The sequence below is a fragment of the Macaca mulatta genome, chromosome 8, assembly GCF_049350105.2.
Source record: "Macaca mulatta isolate MMU2019108-1 chromosome 8, T2T-MMU8v2.0, whole genome shotgun sequence".
Taxonomy (NCBI): domain Eukaryota; kingdom Metazoa; phylum Chordata; class Mammalia; order Primates; family Cercopithecidae; genus Macaca; species Macaca mulatta.
The window spans coordinates 94,753,337-94,770,939 of NC_133413.1; the positions used below are offsets into that span (position 1 = coordinate 94,753,337).

Consider the following 17,603-nt stretch of genomic DNA (forward strand, 5'->3'; position numbering starts at 1 on the left):
TGGTCTTGAGGTGAGTTGCAAATGAGAAACGTTCAAGGTATGTTATTGCTGGAGTATAATTATCATTATGATTAATTATTCAAAGTTTTAACATTTTTACTATGTCTGACTTCTTGATTTTACCATTTATAAGCTCAACATTTTGCTTTTGCAGATTTTGAGTTTCCTAAGGGGAGGTCAAATTTTTATCAGAGAATCCTGAAATAGTAACTGTAAGAATATTCAAGCTGGAGAGGTATTCTAAAGCAATTAGTCGAGACCAAAAAAAAAATAATAATAATGAAAAGCATTAATGAACACCTTAGGTCATTTCAAATCTATCTTGCCTCAAGAAAATGGTGACAAATCTCTGGATAAATCACTTAGAAAAAGATGACAGTGTCAGATTCAAAAGCTTTTGACTCTCCTATGTAGTTCATGCCAATTGTGTTTTAAAATTAAGCTGTAATAATAGGTTTCAGCCTCTTTGGGCCTTGAACTCCTAATACTCATTAATTCCTTCAAATTTTTAAAGCATGAACTTCTGTACAAGCACCTAGCATAGTGACTAGTATTTAGGAGGCATTCCTTAGTTAGCTGTTGACTGAATTGATGCATTAATTAATGAACAAATGAAAAATTAGAATTAGAAAATCCCCAACTATGCTCGATCTCTATGTCTAGAAGAGATTTGACGTATAATCCTTGCTAACTTTTTTAAGATAAATAAATTGTAATACCAAAAATTCAGAATAGCTCAACCCTAAGATTCCACATTTATGCATTAATATTGCCAGTAGAGCAGATTACATAAAAGTTTGTTTTTTTTTAATTAGTGGAGAACATGGGTGAAGACTGGCCTGCAAGTCTGAAGAAGGCAGTTTTAGACTGACAACAGCAACAACCACAAAATAGCATCAATGGCTAGAATTCATTGAGTGTTCAGTATATGCTGAACATTGCACAAAGTGGACTATCTAATATACCTTCTCATCACTTCAGCCTACAAGATGGGTGTACTGTAGTAGTTGTTAAAAAGTAGAGCTCAAAATCAAATTTCTAGTGCTGCTGCTAGCTAGCTAAGGTGAGCTTAGAAAAATGGCTTAAACCCTCTGTGTCTGTTTTTTTTTTCTGTAAAAAAAAGAATGACAATAATATTATACACTTTGTAGATTAAATGTATTACTAGATGTAAAGTGCTTAGAATCCTGCCTAAGAAATTGCTATATTCATATTAACCATTTAAAATCTCATTTTTGAGATTGATATTGATCTGGGCAATCTTTTTTTTATATGATCCCAAAGCATAGGCAGCAAAAGCAAAAATAGATAAATTTGAGTACATCAAACTGAAAAGCTTCTACACAGCAAAGAAAACAATTAGCAAGGTGAAGAGACAATCTACAGAATGAAAGAAAATATTTGCAAACTATACATCTGATATATCTAAACCATATAAAGACCTCAAAAGCAAGACAACAACCTAATTTTAAAAATGGGCAAAGGACCTGAATAGACATTTTTCAAAAGAAGACATCCAAATGGCCAACAGGTATATTAAAAAATGCTCAACATCACTAATCATTAGGGAAATGCAAATTAAAATTGCCATGAGATATTACCTGTTAGAATGGCTAAAGACAAACGATCACACGTGAAGATTTGAGGATATGAAGGAAAGGGAATGCCTGCACAGTGCTGGTAGGAATATCAATTAGTATGACTGTTATGAAAACCAGTATATGGGTTCCTTAAAAGTAGAATTACCATATGATCCAGCAATCCCACTTCTGGGTATATATTCAACAGAAATGAAATCAGTATGGTGAAGAAATATCTGCACTCCCATTTATTTCTTGCATTGATATTCACAACAGCCAAGATATGGAATCAACCTAAGTGTCCATCAATGAATGAATAAAGAAAAATTGTTGTATAAATACACAGTGGAATACTATTCAGCCATGAAAAGAAGGAAATCTTATCATTGTAGCAACGCAGATGAATTTGGAGTTTTTTATGTTAACTGAAATAAGCCTGGTACAGAAAGACAAATACCAGGTGACCTCATTTATATGTATGGAATCTAAGAAAGTTAATCTCATAGAAATAGAAGGTAGAAAGCTATTTACCAGAGGTCCTGTCAGTTGGAGAAGAGGGTTTGAGGAGATGTTGGTCAAGGAATGCAAAATTTTAGTTAGGTAGGAGGAATAAGGTCAAGACATCTGTTATACAACATGGTGACTATAGTTAATACACTGTAGTGTTGATAAATATTAATAGAGTGGATGTCATGTTCTCATCACAAAAATGAGAACTATGTGAGGTAATGCATGTATTAATTAGCTAGATTTTGTCATTCCATAATGTATACATACTTCAAAACGTGTACATTATAAAAACAATGTATCTGAAAATTTAGAAAGTAAGAATAATAATGTAATTTAAATAAATTGAAAAAAGATTGTAGAAACTGGGATCTCACATTAAATGTATGCATTCTAAGTTTAAAAAGTATGGGTCAGAGAAAGTAATCAAATTGAACCCAAATCAACAGCTTATTATTACTCTCAAAGCTACCAAGCATTCTAATTAAATATCAGTAGATAATAAATAGGAAATAAACAGAGAAATGAGGAAATTCCAAGAGAGAAATGATAGCATTCATTATTTTCCAAGTTTATAGCCATCTGCAAGGTAATTCTGAAAGAACACAACATATGACCAGTATAAGGACAAGTAAAATTTTAACAACAAATACACGAAAAATAAGAAGCTTAACACAGACACAAACACACACAAAGGTAGCTATGTGAGATAATAAATAGGTTAATTAGCTTGATTGTGGTGATTGTTTCACAATGCATACTTATATCAAAACATCAGGTTGTACACTCTAAATATATTCAATTTTTATTTGTCAATTATATCTCAATACAGCTTAAAAAAAAAAAAAAGACCTAAAGCAGGCAAAACTGCCAGGGAGGTGAGGTGGGGTTAGGGGAAGGGGGGGAATTGCAGAGGGGTCTACTTGGATTGATAGAACTAGTCTACATCTACATTGTAATGATGGTGACCTGAATATATATATACACTGTCAAAATTCATTGAACTGTACAATTAAAGATGAGTGAACTTTATTCTATGCAAATTATACCTCAATAAATCTAATTATTATCCCAGAACTTTAGGTTCTGGGATACACATGCAGAACATGCAGGTTTATTACATAGGTATACATGTGCCATGGTAGTTTGCTGCACCCATCAACCCATCATCTACATTAGGTGTTTCTCCTAACGCTATCCCTCCCCTAACCCCCACCCCCTGACAGGCCCCAGTGTATGATGTTCCCCTCCCTGTGTCTATGTGTTCTTATTGTTCAACTCCCACTTATGAGTGAGACCATGCGGTGTTTAGTTTTCTGTTCCTGTGTTAGTTTGCTGAGAATGATGGTTTCCAGCTTCGCACATGTCCCTGCAAAAAACAACCTAATTATTTTTTAAAGAATAAATAAGAAGCTTCATCTCCCTGTTGAAAATGAGGAAAGAGATGTCCCTCCCCTCCTTTTTCTTAGAGAACATACTTCAGAAAACTTGTAAGTACTTTCCACTCTATTTGAAATGTATATAAATCCTTTTGAAAGTAGACAGGACTTTTGTCAGCTTTATGACCCAGGAATGTCTTTCTCAAGAATCTGGAAGCATTCTCTTTGAAATGTATATATCAAGGGAGATAGCATCCCTATCAGCCAAGTTTAGCTTCGGTGGGCACCTTGCTCTTGTAAAGCTACCTTTTTCATAAAGATTTGAGAAGTTTGTTTTACCTCTGGATAAAGCTCATTAGGTAACATAGATGATTATCTCAATTATCAGGTGAATCTAGGATGAACTGTGTGTGACAAAATGGTGCTGTCAAATCTTCTTTCTTGAGGGCTTGCCTGTATAAAACGGTTAGGTTTCTTTCTGTCTTTGCAACCTCTTAGCAGATTGCTTATGATGCATATCACATTCTGGTTTAATGCTTATTTAATCATAAAACTGTGTTCATTATCTGTTACTTTTGTGGAGAAATGTTTGAGTCAGGAAAACATGTTTCTCTAATACATTTCCCCAACAGCAGTTAACTGAGAAAGTACATATCTGTTATCAGGATGGCATTAAATCAGGTAAATAAATCATTCAGAACCAATATTTTGTATAGCAAGAATACTGTCTCTACTCATTAGCCAGAAATTATTTTCAACTTCTTGAATATGAATTTGGCCTTCATAATATATGAAGAAATATACAAAGTGAGATAGGAATTGCATCAAAATAATTTCAAGTAATTAAAAAGCAAAATGATAGAACAGTTTTATCATTTTAATTAGTCATCTACCTAAGCATCCTGGATAATTAATATTTAAAGGTTGCATAGTACAAAGAAATCAATAAAGTGACTGTTATGAAGCCAGTTTCAAAATGTTTTATCCATCATTTAATCAATTCATTCATTGAACATTTTTATTTGAGTGACTAATGGGTGATAATCATATTCCCAGCATTGAATGCATTATAATAAGATATAATGTTTTTAAAGCACCTGAAAATATTAACTGTAGACCGTGACAAGCTGTCTCACAATTTTACCAGTGTGGATAAAAATAGCCTTGACCTAAAGAGATTCATACTAAGGAGAGCATGTGTTTTATTTTACCAACTTCTAAGTGTAAACCTCCAGTGCAGAGCTTATTCATTCTACTGCACTCCCCTCCTAATACTAGAAGAAATACAGCCTTTAATAAGAGCAAAGACATTCTTTTTTTAAATTATAAATTAGATAATCAATACCTGGTAGAAACAATGTTCACATTGCTGGAAGTTCATTGTGTTTTCTCATTGATCAGCTTGAGTTCTGGATCAACTGGGGTTTTAGCCTTGCTCCCAGACTTACCCACAAATACCTTTGAAAAGTAAAATGATTCATTAACATATGAAAGCCAGAACCCATGACCTAGAATCTGGATTCTCTGAAATAAAACTATTTCAATTTTTTAAAAAATCTATTCCTTTTCTAGCAAAATTTATATTAGATTGTATTAGACTTTTTAATTTTGCTTTATTTTATCAATGTTTAAGCACTTATTAAGGATAAGGAAATACTTAATACTTTAAATATTTTAATAAATAAACCATAGTAGAGATCTATATAATCTATCTAATCTATAAAACATAGATCTATATAGCTCTCTACTGTGTGTTAGAATATTGACCAAAAATTATTCAGATAGTGATGTAACTTGACTGATTTATTTATTCATTCATTCTTTTATTTATTCAACACATATTTATCCAATCATATATGGGCAGGTCCTGGCTATGTTAAAATTAAGATAATTTTAGATAAATTAGATAAATAGAAAAGACAATAGATGGCTATACTGTCAAGCTGCCTAAACGAAAGGTCAATAGATGTCTACATAGTCAGAATTGCCTGAGAACTCAGAAACCTAACATAAGAGAAATGTGTCCAGACCCGAATCCTCAATATTTGCGCAGAGAAACTTACGTCATTGCAAGATGATGGTAGGACTCTAGAGAATATGGGCACCCAATGAAACCTACAGCAACAAATGCTCATTGGTTTACAAGACAAGTGCTGAAGATATCCGACCTAACGATCCTAGTGATTTTATTCTCTGTTAGTGAGTAACATGTAAGCAATCAAATTAATGTGAGATTGTTTTGGTATCATAGTAAAGCAAAAGGTCACTTTCACCAAAACTGGGTAGCCTGAATTACTCATCAGAAGAAGAATAAGGTGTGTTCAGTATGGTGGAGACAAAGACTTCTGGAATCAGATAAATCTGGACACAAACCTTAGCTTCATTCTTTAGTGTTGAGCAATCTCTAGAAAATCTTTTTTTCCTCTGAACTTTCTCATTTGTAAAACTGGTATTGTTTGTACAGGATATATCAATCTGACCTGCAGAAAAATTATTTAAATCATGAATAAAATTTCTTGAAAAGGTACCAAAAGGAAAGTCCTTTCATGATATGCAACAAAAACTTTCTAAAATCCTTTGTCTCTCTCAATATTCCAAAGGGCAGTGCATCCTGAAGGGTAGGCAGGGACCTGGAGAAATACTTCTGGTGGGTCTCTGCCAATGTAAACATTTTAGGCCGGGCGCGGTGGCTCAAGCCTGTAATCCCAGCACTTTGGGAGGCCGAGGCGGGTGGATCACGAGGTCAGGAGATCGAGACCATCCTGGCTAACACGGTGAAACCCCGTCTCTACTAAAAATACAAAAACTAGCCGGGCGTGGTGGCGGGCGCCTGTAGTCCCAGCTACTCGGAGGCTGAGGCAGGAGAATGGCGTGAACCTGGGAGGCGGAGCTTGCAGTGAGCCGAGATCGCGCCACTGCACTCCAGCCTGGGTGACACAGCGCGAGACTCCGTCTCAAAAAAAAAAAAAAAAAAAAAAAAAAAAAAAAAAAAAAAAAAATTTAATTAAAATCAGTAACACAAAACTCATGGGCCTATATGAAGTATTACTATATATCAATAACAAATTAGACTAGCAGATGGAAAATCAAGGATTACATAATTGTTTACTGTTCAGTCAGGGCATGCAAAGATCCTCCAGGCATCTTTTTAGGTCCGGAAACCATCTCTTCCTGTTCTTTATTTTCAAATGTATTATTACTAGAGAACTGCATATTTACCCCCACAAGAAAAAGTTAACAACACTATTATTACTTACAATGTCGTGGCTCTTTGGAACCTATTCATATTGAAATAATATGGACCTTCTTATCTCTACAATTCCCTGATAACGTTTACTTAACACTGGTTACATCTTTACCCATGATTCTGGATCATCCATCACGGTGTCTTGGTATATTGGCTTCCAATAACTCTCTCCAAAGTTGTTACTGTGCTTCCTGTCTCCACAGAATGCCATCTTAACCATGGAATGAAGAATAAATGAGAAAAATAATTCATTTTCTGATCATGTTAAACTTAACCATTGTAATTTTATTGACTAAACATAGAACACCTCTTCCAGCCATATTTTCTTTTGAAATCTTTAGGCAATAGTAACTGCATTCCTAAAAATGGTTCTCTTTTTTATCGTCTTCCTAAGGATTTCTATAATAGCCAGGACCATAAGCATTTTTTTATAGCACTGGACAATGAGACAAATGTTGAAGAGGGAGGCTTTTCTACTTGTTTGCGGACTCACAACAGAAAATGTGTCAATTTTATTAGCAATAAGCTTATTGCAATATGTCACATTGAAACAAATGCAGATATGAAACATGTAAGAGGCAAAGGTGAAATTCAAATAAAAAAAGAGAGCATTTCTTTTACATAGGATAAGTGATAAATCTGTGAGCACTTAAATGATATTAGAGGAAATGTCAAGCAAGCACCAGGTAAATGTGCAACATTTTCCAGGACTTTTTAACATTTGGTGATCCTGAGCTATTAGAATCTAGAACTACCCTGTCTAATCCAAAATAATTAGCTGAAATACTATAGATATAGTCAATATGTCTCATATCCCATACCATAGATCCTATATAACAAAATATTGTTTGCTAGGTTGAACAGGTAGTTCATAATTATTCTGTGTTATTCTGCATATTTCATTTTCCCTTAATAATATTTTATGCCTCTGATCAACAAAGTTTTTTTTAAGCATGAGGCCTCCTTCGGTGCAAAATCTGGGGCCCCTCTTGGGTCTAGAAGGCCTAAAGGAAAAGAGTATAGCAGCCTGGCCCTCTATCTCTGAACTATCTCCTAAATTCTCAACTGCCAACTCCCCTCCATTTCCTGTTGGCTTCTCATCTCACAATCCCACTCCTCTTTTTTGCTTTCTGAATTTATTCTTCTTATCCTGGAGTCATTTGTCAAATTAATCAATTTTATCTTAACCTTATTTATTGCCTTTTGTTTCCACTTTCAGTATTAACCAAATCTATGAAATGAAAGACCTGGGAGCTAAGAGGGGTGCCACAGGGAGGACTGAAAGCACAAACACCCACGAATCCTCAAATACTAACATTCGTGTGCCTGTCACAGGATAGTAACATTCAACAAATAGTAGTCAGCATTAGCACTATGACATTACACAGATTGCATATAAGGGTGTTGGCCAGAGTAGATTCTTCCTTAAATTAAGCTAGAATTTAAACTAGAATGTCTCAGTTGAAATCTTGACTTTGAATCCTGGGAGAGGTGACTTGACTTCTCTGTGCCTCAGTTTTCTCATCTCCAAAGTGGGGATATTTAGCATTTACCCCTCAGTACTTGTTTTAGGGACAGTGCTTGGGCATGGCAAACATTATGCCAGTGCTAACCATTGTCAATATATGGGAAATCTTAGCCTTTAATAACTTTTTCTGGTTCTCATTACTTGTCAGAAACACTATTAATTTCCCAGATTATCACTTACCTTACCTGGCTTTTCATTTTCTGGCCGTTTGAAGAGATTTATAGAATCTGCAAGATAATTATCAACACATTTTAGAACATTTCTGGATGGAAACCTTCTGTAGATGGGTATTTTAAAACATTTTATATTTAGCCATGTTAATTTTTTGATTAATATTGTGTAACTATTTGTAATTCATTTCCCTAAATACAAACAAATATATATTTGTCTAAGACATAACAGGGAAAAATATAATAAAAAAAAAAAGGTTGCATGCTTGAAAAGTTTCCTTCAGAGTCTGTAAAGCACATAGGGCTTAAAACCCCCATGTGCTGTCTAGAAAAAGAAGCATAAGCCACATCCCTGCTTGGCAACTAATTCATCACTTAGATGAGGAGACAAGACATAAGGATAAATATTACAGACTAAACTTCACATAAATGATACAGAAAATGTCATGTGCTAAAATAGTTTGTTGACAAAAGAGAGAAAACACTGATGGTGTGATAGGAAATAAATTGCTGACAGGAATTTATTTTTAGCATTTGGACTGGGTTTTGAATATGCCTTGCATACTGAATTATATTTAGGACATGATGCTAAAATGTGTAAGTATTGTAAATTCCTGTGCATATAGGTATAGATTTGGAATCATCACTCTCCTTTTTTTTTTTTTTTTTTTTTTTTTTTGAGATGGAGTCTCATTCTGTTGCCCAGGCTGGAGTGCAGTGGCGCAAACTCAGCTCACTGCAAGCTCCACATCCCGGGTTCATGCCATTCTCCTGCCTCAGCCTCCTGGTAGCTGGGACTACAGGCACCTGCCACCATGCCCGGCTAATTTTTTGTATTTCTTTTTTTTCAGTAGAGACGAGGTTTCACAGTGTTAGCCAAGATGGTCTTGATATCCTGACCTCGTGATCCGCCTGTCTCGGCCTCCCAAAGTGCTGGGATTACAGGTGTGAGCCACCACGCCCGGCCTAAATCATCATTCTCCTATGCCGTAGCATAACAATTTAGCAAAAAGGAGGGGAAATAAACCCAGAAAATGAATACCTTTCATTGATTCGACAAATAATATTCTTGAAGATCTTCACAGGTAGGTGAAATGCCTAAGAGAAAAGCACTGAGTACTTTGTATAGATCCTCAATTAGAATTGATGTTTGCCAAAACACAAAATAGTTACAGTCTAAGACTTTCCATAATAAATCAGTCTAACTATTCTACCTGAGAAGACAGATCTCCTCTTATGTTTTGTGTTTTTCTTGAATTTTCTGCAAATACATTTGCTCAGTACTAATATCATGCTTTCTAGACCATATTACCTAGCAATAATCTGTCACATTCCGTGACCTTTGAATACCAAATCAAATTCCTCTTCAATTTGGAGACTATAACCTGGTTCCACATAGGATGGAATAATTATTTCTCAGCAGAAATTTATGGCATTGTGCAGTGAAGCCTTTGCTTACCAATCCTGACTTACTTATAGGCATCTTTCTCTTTGTGCTCAAAAGGACTTTGAGTCATTGTATCTCTAGAAAATATCACCAATCACCAATTTGCCAAACAAATCCTAGATCACTTGGCTTGATGGAAACATCTGGAGAAAGAAGGAAGCCTAAAATTTAGTGAATGATCACAACATGCCTTTCATAAGGAGAAATTATTTTATTTAGTTAATTTCTCAAACAACAACAACGGGATAGGCACTACCATACCCATTGCATTCAATTTCTTAAGCCAAAGGCTTCGGATCAGCTTTTCACCTTATAAAACAAAGTTTAGAAAAAAGCTCAGCATTTACACCTCTAAACTGTGGCTATATGATCAGGTTTTCTCTACTGGGATGTGAGCACAAAGAATGTGTATGATTTCCGCCTCACATGCTTAAAAGGAAATTGCTGGCCCAGGACGTCTTCTTTTCTCTTTCTCTTCCTCCGAGCTGGAATACAGAAGTGTCAGGGATAAAGCTTACAGCCAGGAGACTTGGACAACGCCGATGAATGGGTGGACTAAATAGAGAAAGAGAAATCTACTGGGTCTCACGATAATGTGAAGCAGACATGCCCACCAACCTAGACATGCCTAACTCTTATATGAAAGGAAAGTAAACTTTCATCTTTTTTAAGCCACTGCATTTTTATGTGTCCTTTTGCCACAGCCACTTACCCTTTATCCTTCCAATTAATACAAGTGTCTTTTATCCTGGATGACCTAGTTACCTAGAATTGGCTTTGAACTTGTGGGTTCTAACGGCATGTAGTTTACACTTTATGCTTAGCGCTTGTGCTTCATTGACTAAATTACCTGCAATTTCAATATTATGTGCATAGCATACTGCTGCATTGGTTGTGTTGATTTAGAATTATAATATATGAAATGTGAGCAAACTTTGCAAATGGAGATAGTTATCCATTAAATAACTTGATATCCACAAGTTATTTAATAACCACAAAATTATTTAAATGATTAACATTGTCTACAGCAAATGTTATCAATAATTTCAATATATCTCTGTGTGATACTAACAAAATTAAGATGCAAATTCTATTGCTTTTGGTTTTTAACAATTGTCTTAAAGTCATTCAATAATTCTATTTAGTGAGCAGGAAGGTTGTATATACATACAAAAATACACATCTATGAATATAATTTTTATGCTAGACATCTCATGTATGTGATCCACATAAGCACCCCAGCAATCTTCCTAGAAGCCACTTGTTTGCTCTAACCTAGAGTTGAAAAACTTTAGCACATACATGAAATTATCACTCTTATTCAATGACTAATAACCCCAAATTTCTACCTTTAGAATTACCCCTTTTGGTTATGATGTTATTTGTATAGTTTTCTTGCTAAATCAAAGGATATGTTTCCGAGCAAGAAGCTAGTAACACCACAGCAAAATTAAAAAGTATGAAGGGGGCACAGTGGCTCACACCTGTAATCCCAGCACTTTGGAAGGCTGAGGCCGCCGGTTCATTTGTGTCAGGAGTTTGAGACCAGTCTGGCCAACCTGGTGAAACCCTACCTCTACTAAAAATGCAAAAAAATTAGGTGGGCATGGCGGTGCATACCTGCAATCCCAGCTACTTAGGAGGCTGAGGCCGGAGAATCACTTGAACCGAGGAGGTGGTGGTTGCATTGAACTGAGATTGTACCACAGTCTGAGCAACAGAGTGAGACTCCATCAAAGAAAAAAAGAAAAAATTATGAAAGAATGCGACCAAAGAAAGATACTTTTGCTGTTGACAGAGAAAGATGGTATAATATATGAGGCCAACTGAGAAAATGTAGATCTGAGTGCTAAGAGTCCATGAAAGGTTTTGATTACTTACATGGGCAGGTGTAAAAAGCAACTGATCTATAAAAGCACTAAGAGAGAAAATAAAGGAGGTAAAATAATGCTTACATCGCATTTTGCCTGTTTCTCAGGGTTACCATATCACATGATATGAAGACCCTTGTTCTAGTTAAATATCTTGGAAGATATATAGCTCACCTCAGCTCCCTGTATTTATTCTCATAAAATCGTCACTTCTTAAAAGATAGGTGTGATCTCAAGGGAGAGATTATAACTAAAAGGTGTTGTCCAAGATATTCAGGAAGAATCACTGTATATCAGCTTAGAATTTAATCTCTGCTACATACCTAGTCTCAAGGGTGGGACAATTCTGAGCATTCTCAATCACTTTGATTTATCTCTATGCCTTAGAAGTTATAAGAAATTGTTCTACTAGAGACCATCTCAGATTTGTTATTGTAGATGAGATCACATTTTCCAGTTGACCTGAATTAATCTATAGTTGAGATATGAAAAGAATAGATAAGTATGTGCTGGGAGAAGAATATACATATTTGTAGTGGGATTTATGCTCTCCCTCCTTAAGGGTAAGGTATCTACATAAATTATTTAAATTAGTTTATATGGGAGATTTGTTCATTCTCCTACTATTTATATATTCAATCATTTAGTTGTATTAGTATGGACTTATGTATACTTATTTTATACTTTGGCTTATATTCAAACATAATTTTATTTTCTTGCTCAATTTTATTTCACCTTTAGCCATTGGGAGCCTTTCAATTGACTTTTGTGTCACATTGACTTGATCTCTTCAATGCTGTGTGTGTGTGTGTGTGTGTGTGTGTGTGTGTGTGTGTGTGTGTGTGTGATTAGGAAGGGAGATTATTTCCACCATTCAAGTCATCTGCAGCTATATTAATGTAGTTACATAGTCATTCTTCTTACTAATTACCATCAAAGCATGCCAATGTTGGGTTTATAGCATTACATTTTTATCATATCTCTGTCTTCAGAGCTTCCTAGAAATCCTAGCATTACATTTTTATAATATCTCTGTCTTCAGAGCTTCCTAGAAATCCTGATACAATTTATGTGGAGTTAGAAACTACCTGGTCTAACTGGGCCAGCAGTTAATCTAAATGAAAACCAAGGGAGAGATTCTACTAGTTCTGGAACTTGATTGCACATAGAAATCTACTGGTGAACTATAAAAAGTACTAATGCCTCAGCTCCGATCTGCAGATCACATTCAAATTCTAATTGTCCCAATAATACCTTTTATAGATCAATTTATTCTGGTTCAAAATCTAGTCCGGTATCACATACTTTATTTAGTTGTCATATCTTCTCTTTAGTCTTAAACAGTTCCAGATTTATCTTTGTTCTCAGGATCTTGACTGTTTTCAAGAGTATAACCCAATTATTTTCTAGAATATTCTTCAATTTTATTTGTTTTCCTGATGTTTTCTCATGCTTGAATTTATATTACATATTTTGGTCATGAACAGAAGTCATGTTGTGTTCTTCTCAGTATATCAGAAAGCACAGAAAAATTTAAGGCACAGAAAAATTTATTTGTCCCATTTTTGGTGACGTTAACTTTGATCTCTTGCTTAAGGTGGTGACTGCCGTGTTTTACCATTTTAAAGGTACTTTTATTCTCCCTTACCGTATCCTGCTCTTTGGAAGTAAATCACTAAGCATTGTCACAATATCTATTTTACTCACTGTATCCTTGACCTCCTGGTTGATTTTTATGAAATTTTCATATATAAAGGTTTACTGTTTGTGCTGTAGGTTCTGTGAGTTTTGATAAATGCAGAGCCGTATATCCATGACTCCAGTACCATATGGGTTAGTTCCATCACTGTAAAGAATATCCTATGTTTTCCCTAGGAAATCTTCCTTTCTTAATTCCTAAAAACCACCGATCTGATCTGATTTTCATCCCTATATTTTTGCTTTCTCCAGAATATCTTATGAGTGCTATATATTCAACATATAGCATTTCTGCTGTGTTTTTCTCACTTAGCAAGATGCATTTAAGATTAACTCATGCTATTGTGTGGATGAATAGTGTTTTCCATTTCTCTTGCTGAAGACTTTTCCCATGATATGTAACATGGTGTGTTTATCCATTCACTTATTGAAGGACACCTTGGTTTCTTCCGATTTCTAGTAATTATGAATAAAGCTGCCATAGACCTTCACATACAGGTTTTTTGGTTGACATAAGTTTTCAAATAAGTTGGGTTAATATCTAGGAGCTAGTCTATGATTAATATTATTAAAAAACTAGGAAATTGTCTTCCTAAGGAGCTATATCATTTTTGCATTCCTATCAGCAGTAGAAGACAGTACCCTTGTTCCAAATCCTTAACAGAATTTTGTATTATCAGTTTGCTTTTTTCTTTTAAATATTCTAATGTGTATGTAGTGGCATCTCATTGTTTTGTACTTTGCCTTTTCCTTAATGACCAATGATGTTGAACATATTTTCATGCATATTTGCCATTTTGTATATTCCTTGGTGAAGTATTCTATATATATTTTCCCCATTTTTTAAAATTGAGCTGTTTGTTTTCTTATTGTTGAGTTTTAAGACTTCTTTATATATTCCAGATATAAGTCCTTCACCACACATGTGATTTGCAAATGTTTTCTCCCAGTCCGTGACTTGTCATTTATTTTTGCCTTTATTATTAATTTTAGTTGACATATAATAATTGTACAAATTTATGAGGTGTAGTGTGATATTTTGATACATGCATACAATATGTAAAGATCAGATCAGGGTAATTAGCATATCCATCACCTCACCTCAAACATTGATCATTTCTTTGTGCTGGAGACATTCAAAATGTACTCTTCTAGCTATTTGAAAACATATACTAACTTGTTAATTATAGTCACCTTGTAGTACTCAAAAACACTAGAACTTATTTCTCCTACCTAGCTGGACCGTTTGTTCCGTCCATTAACCAACCTTTGGCTATTCCCCCTTTTCCCCTATCCTTCCCTGCCTCTGCTAACCACTGTTCTAATCTCTACTTCACCTTAACATAAGGGGCACATGACCCATTGTGTGAGCTGTTGGAAAGTGGGTAGAGATAGGTCAAAAATTTTCTCAGAGGTCTCACCATCTTAATTTGCTCACTTCTAATGAAGAAAATAAAAAATAAAAACAAAGTTATCCAAAGACACCTTCAAGCTGAAAACCTGAACAGCACATTTAATATTGTTGTTATTTGGGTAACTCCTCCTGGAATAATCTTTCTGGTCTATCTGCTACTTTGTACAGAACAATGAGGTTTCCGGTGGTGGAGTCTTTCCCAGAGCTCTGGTTCTCAGTAAGGCAGGCCCATACAGTCTTCCCTCCTTTATGGTGAGGGTAATATGCATTAAGCTGAAAAGTCACCTTCCAAAAGTGCGGAAGGGATTAGATTGCTGTTTCAAAGCTGTGGAATTATCTGGAATAGTTTACAAATAGTTGCTACAAAACAACAACAAAAAAAGTAATTATGAAGTGTAGGGCAGGGTGCCATGGCTCACACTTGCAATCACGGCAATTTGAGAGGCAACGGGGGCAGATGGCCTGAGCTCAGGAGTTTGAGATCAGCCTGGGCAACATGGCGAGACTTTGTCTCCACAAAAAATACAAAAATTGGCCAGGTATGGTGGTGCACGCCTGTAGTCTCAGCTATTTGGAAGGCTGAGGTGGGAGGATCACCTGACCCTGTGAAGTTTAGGCTGCAGTGAGTGGTGATTGCAACCCTGCACTGCAGTCTAGGTATTTCAGTGAGACCCTGTCTCTAAAAACAAACAAACAAACACACAAAACCCACCAACAACAGACAAAAAAAATTAAGAAAAACCAAGTGTTTACATCACAACATGCTATTAAAGACGTCTTGCATTGTGCTTGCATTCCCTTCAACGTTGTTCCTATGGGTCCTCAGCCTCTAACCCCGCTGGAATCTCTGGAATGAGACAGAGACAGTTTGATGAAAAAGACACAGATGGGTGGAGGGGTGATGAAAGGAGAAACCAGTCTTCCAGTTAAAGATCAGCCCTCAGTTTCAATGTCAGCTTGGGGAAGGCTGGCCTCCAAAGGAGTCAGCAGCAGAGGGAAGAGCAGCGGCAGGGTAGGACCAGGGTGCTCCACATCTCCTTCAAGCAGAGTCTACTAGTCCAGCATCCTTTGTATACAGAGGTGCTTCTCTTTGGTGCATTTCAGTTTATCTTCCAAATCATCAGTTGTCTTTTCCAGGTTGGCTATTCATTTCTCAGCAAAACCTGCATGAGTAGCTGGCTCCTCGAGTTTATCAGTAAGAATCTTGATCTCTTCCTCTTATTTGGCTTCTTTTTGAGAGTATTTTTCTTCAGCAGTACACGGACATTTAAGGTTCTGGTCCATCAGTCTGATTGGCTGATCCACCTCTCGGCAACAGGACTCTGCCAGCCCCGCTCCTTTCTCTGTGGATTCCAAGTCTCTTTCAATAATCACCAATATATAAACCACTCCTTCACACTTCCTATCTGCCTTTTCTTCAATATGCTTAGCTTCTTTGAGTTGAATTTCTCAGAATTCCATCTTTCCTTCATCTTCTTTTCTTCCTCTTTCTGTTTTTCTTTCTTCCCTATCTCTCTCTCTCTCTCTCTCTCTCCTCTCTTATTTTATTTAATTTTTTTGATATAGGGTCCCATTCCAATGCCTAGTTTGGAGAGCAGTGGCATGATCTCAGCCTATTGCAGCCTCTATTTCGTCTGCTCAGGTGACCCACTGACCTCAGCCTCCCAAGTAGCTTGGACTACAGGAATGTGCCACAAGGACAATTAATTTTATATATATATATGTTAATAGAGATGGGGGTTTCCCATGTTGCCTGGGCTGGCCTCGAACTCTTGGGCTCAAGTGATCTGCTGGCCTTGGCCTTCCAAAGTGCTGTGATTACAGGATTACAGGCATGAGCCACCATGCCCTGCCTTTCCTTCATCTTTTAAGGCCCAATTTTCAATAACCTTCATATCTTTCTCACTGTTTTTTTTTGTTGTTGTTTTTGTTTTTTTTAGATGGAATTTCACTCTTGTTGGCCAGGCTGGCATGCAATGGCATGATCTCAGTTCATCACAGACTCCGCCTCCGGGGTTCAAGCGATTCTCCTGGCTCAGCCTCCCAAGTAGCTGGGATTACAGGCTGGGATTACAGGCATGTGCCACCATGCCTGGCTAATTTTGTATATTTAGTAGAGATGGAGTTACTCCAGGTTGGTCAGGCTAGTCTTGAACTCCTGACCTCAGGTGATCCTCCCGCCTCGGCCTCCCAAAGTGTCGGGATTACAGGTGTGAGCCACCGTGCCTGGTCTATATCTCTGTTACTCTTATCAGCAGCTTTTGCACTTCTTCCAGGTTTTGCAGGGCAGTGACCACACACTCCTGAGTGTGATCCTGCCCATCTTCAACCATTTGGACCTAAGGTTCAATGAGGCTTCTCAGCTTCAGCCTGTTCCTGGGACTGCCTTTCTCCCTACACTTCTCACTGGAAGCACTTGGCTCTCTCCTGTGCATCATCAGCCTGTGATGCTGCGGAGCCAGGATCTCCAGCTTTATCACTTTGATGGTGGTGGTCCCAGCCATGGTGACCATCCAGCTGCTGCTCGCACTTTCATTCCTAACTCTTCCTCATCAGTGGTGTTGTGCATTTATGTCTTCTTTTGAGAGATGTTTATTAAGCTCATTTTCCCATTTTAAATAAGACTATTTGTTTTTCTGTTTGTTTTTGGTTTTTTGAGGAGTGTCTTATTTTCAGGCACTACAAGGTACTCCAGGATCATCTTGTGTATTTGCTGGCCCAAATTTCTACAAGGATCTCTGCTTCCTTTTATTAGAGAATAC

General features: G+C 36.4%; 1 pseudogene; it reads right to left on the reverse strand.

Moving 5' to 3' along the window:
- Nucleotides 1-15,894: 15,894 nt before the first annotated feature.
- Nucleotides 15,895-17,345, reverse strand: LOC100426179 (tropomyosin-like; annotated as a pseudogene).
- Between the last annotated feature and the right edge of the window lie 258 nt (nucleotides 17,346-17,603).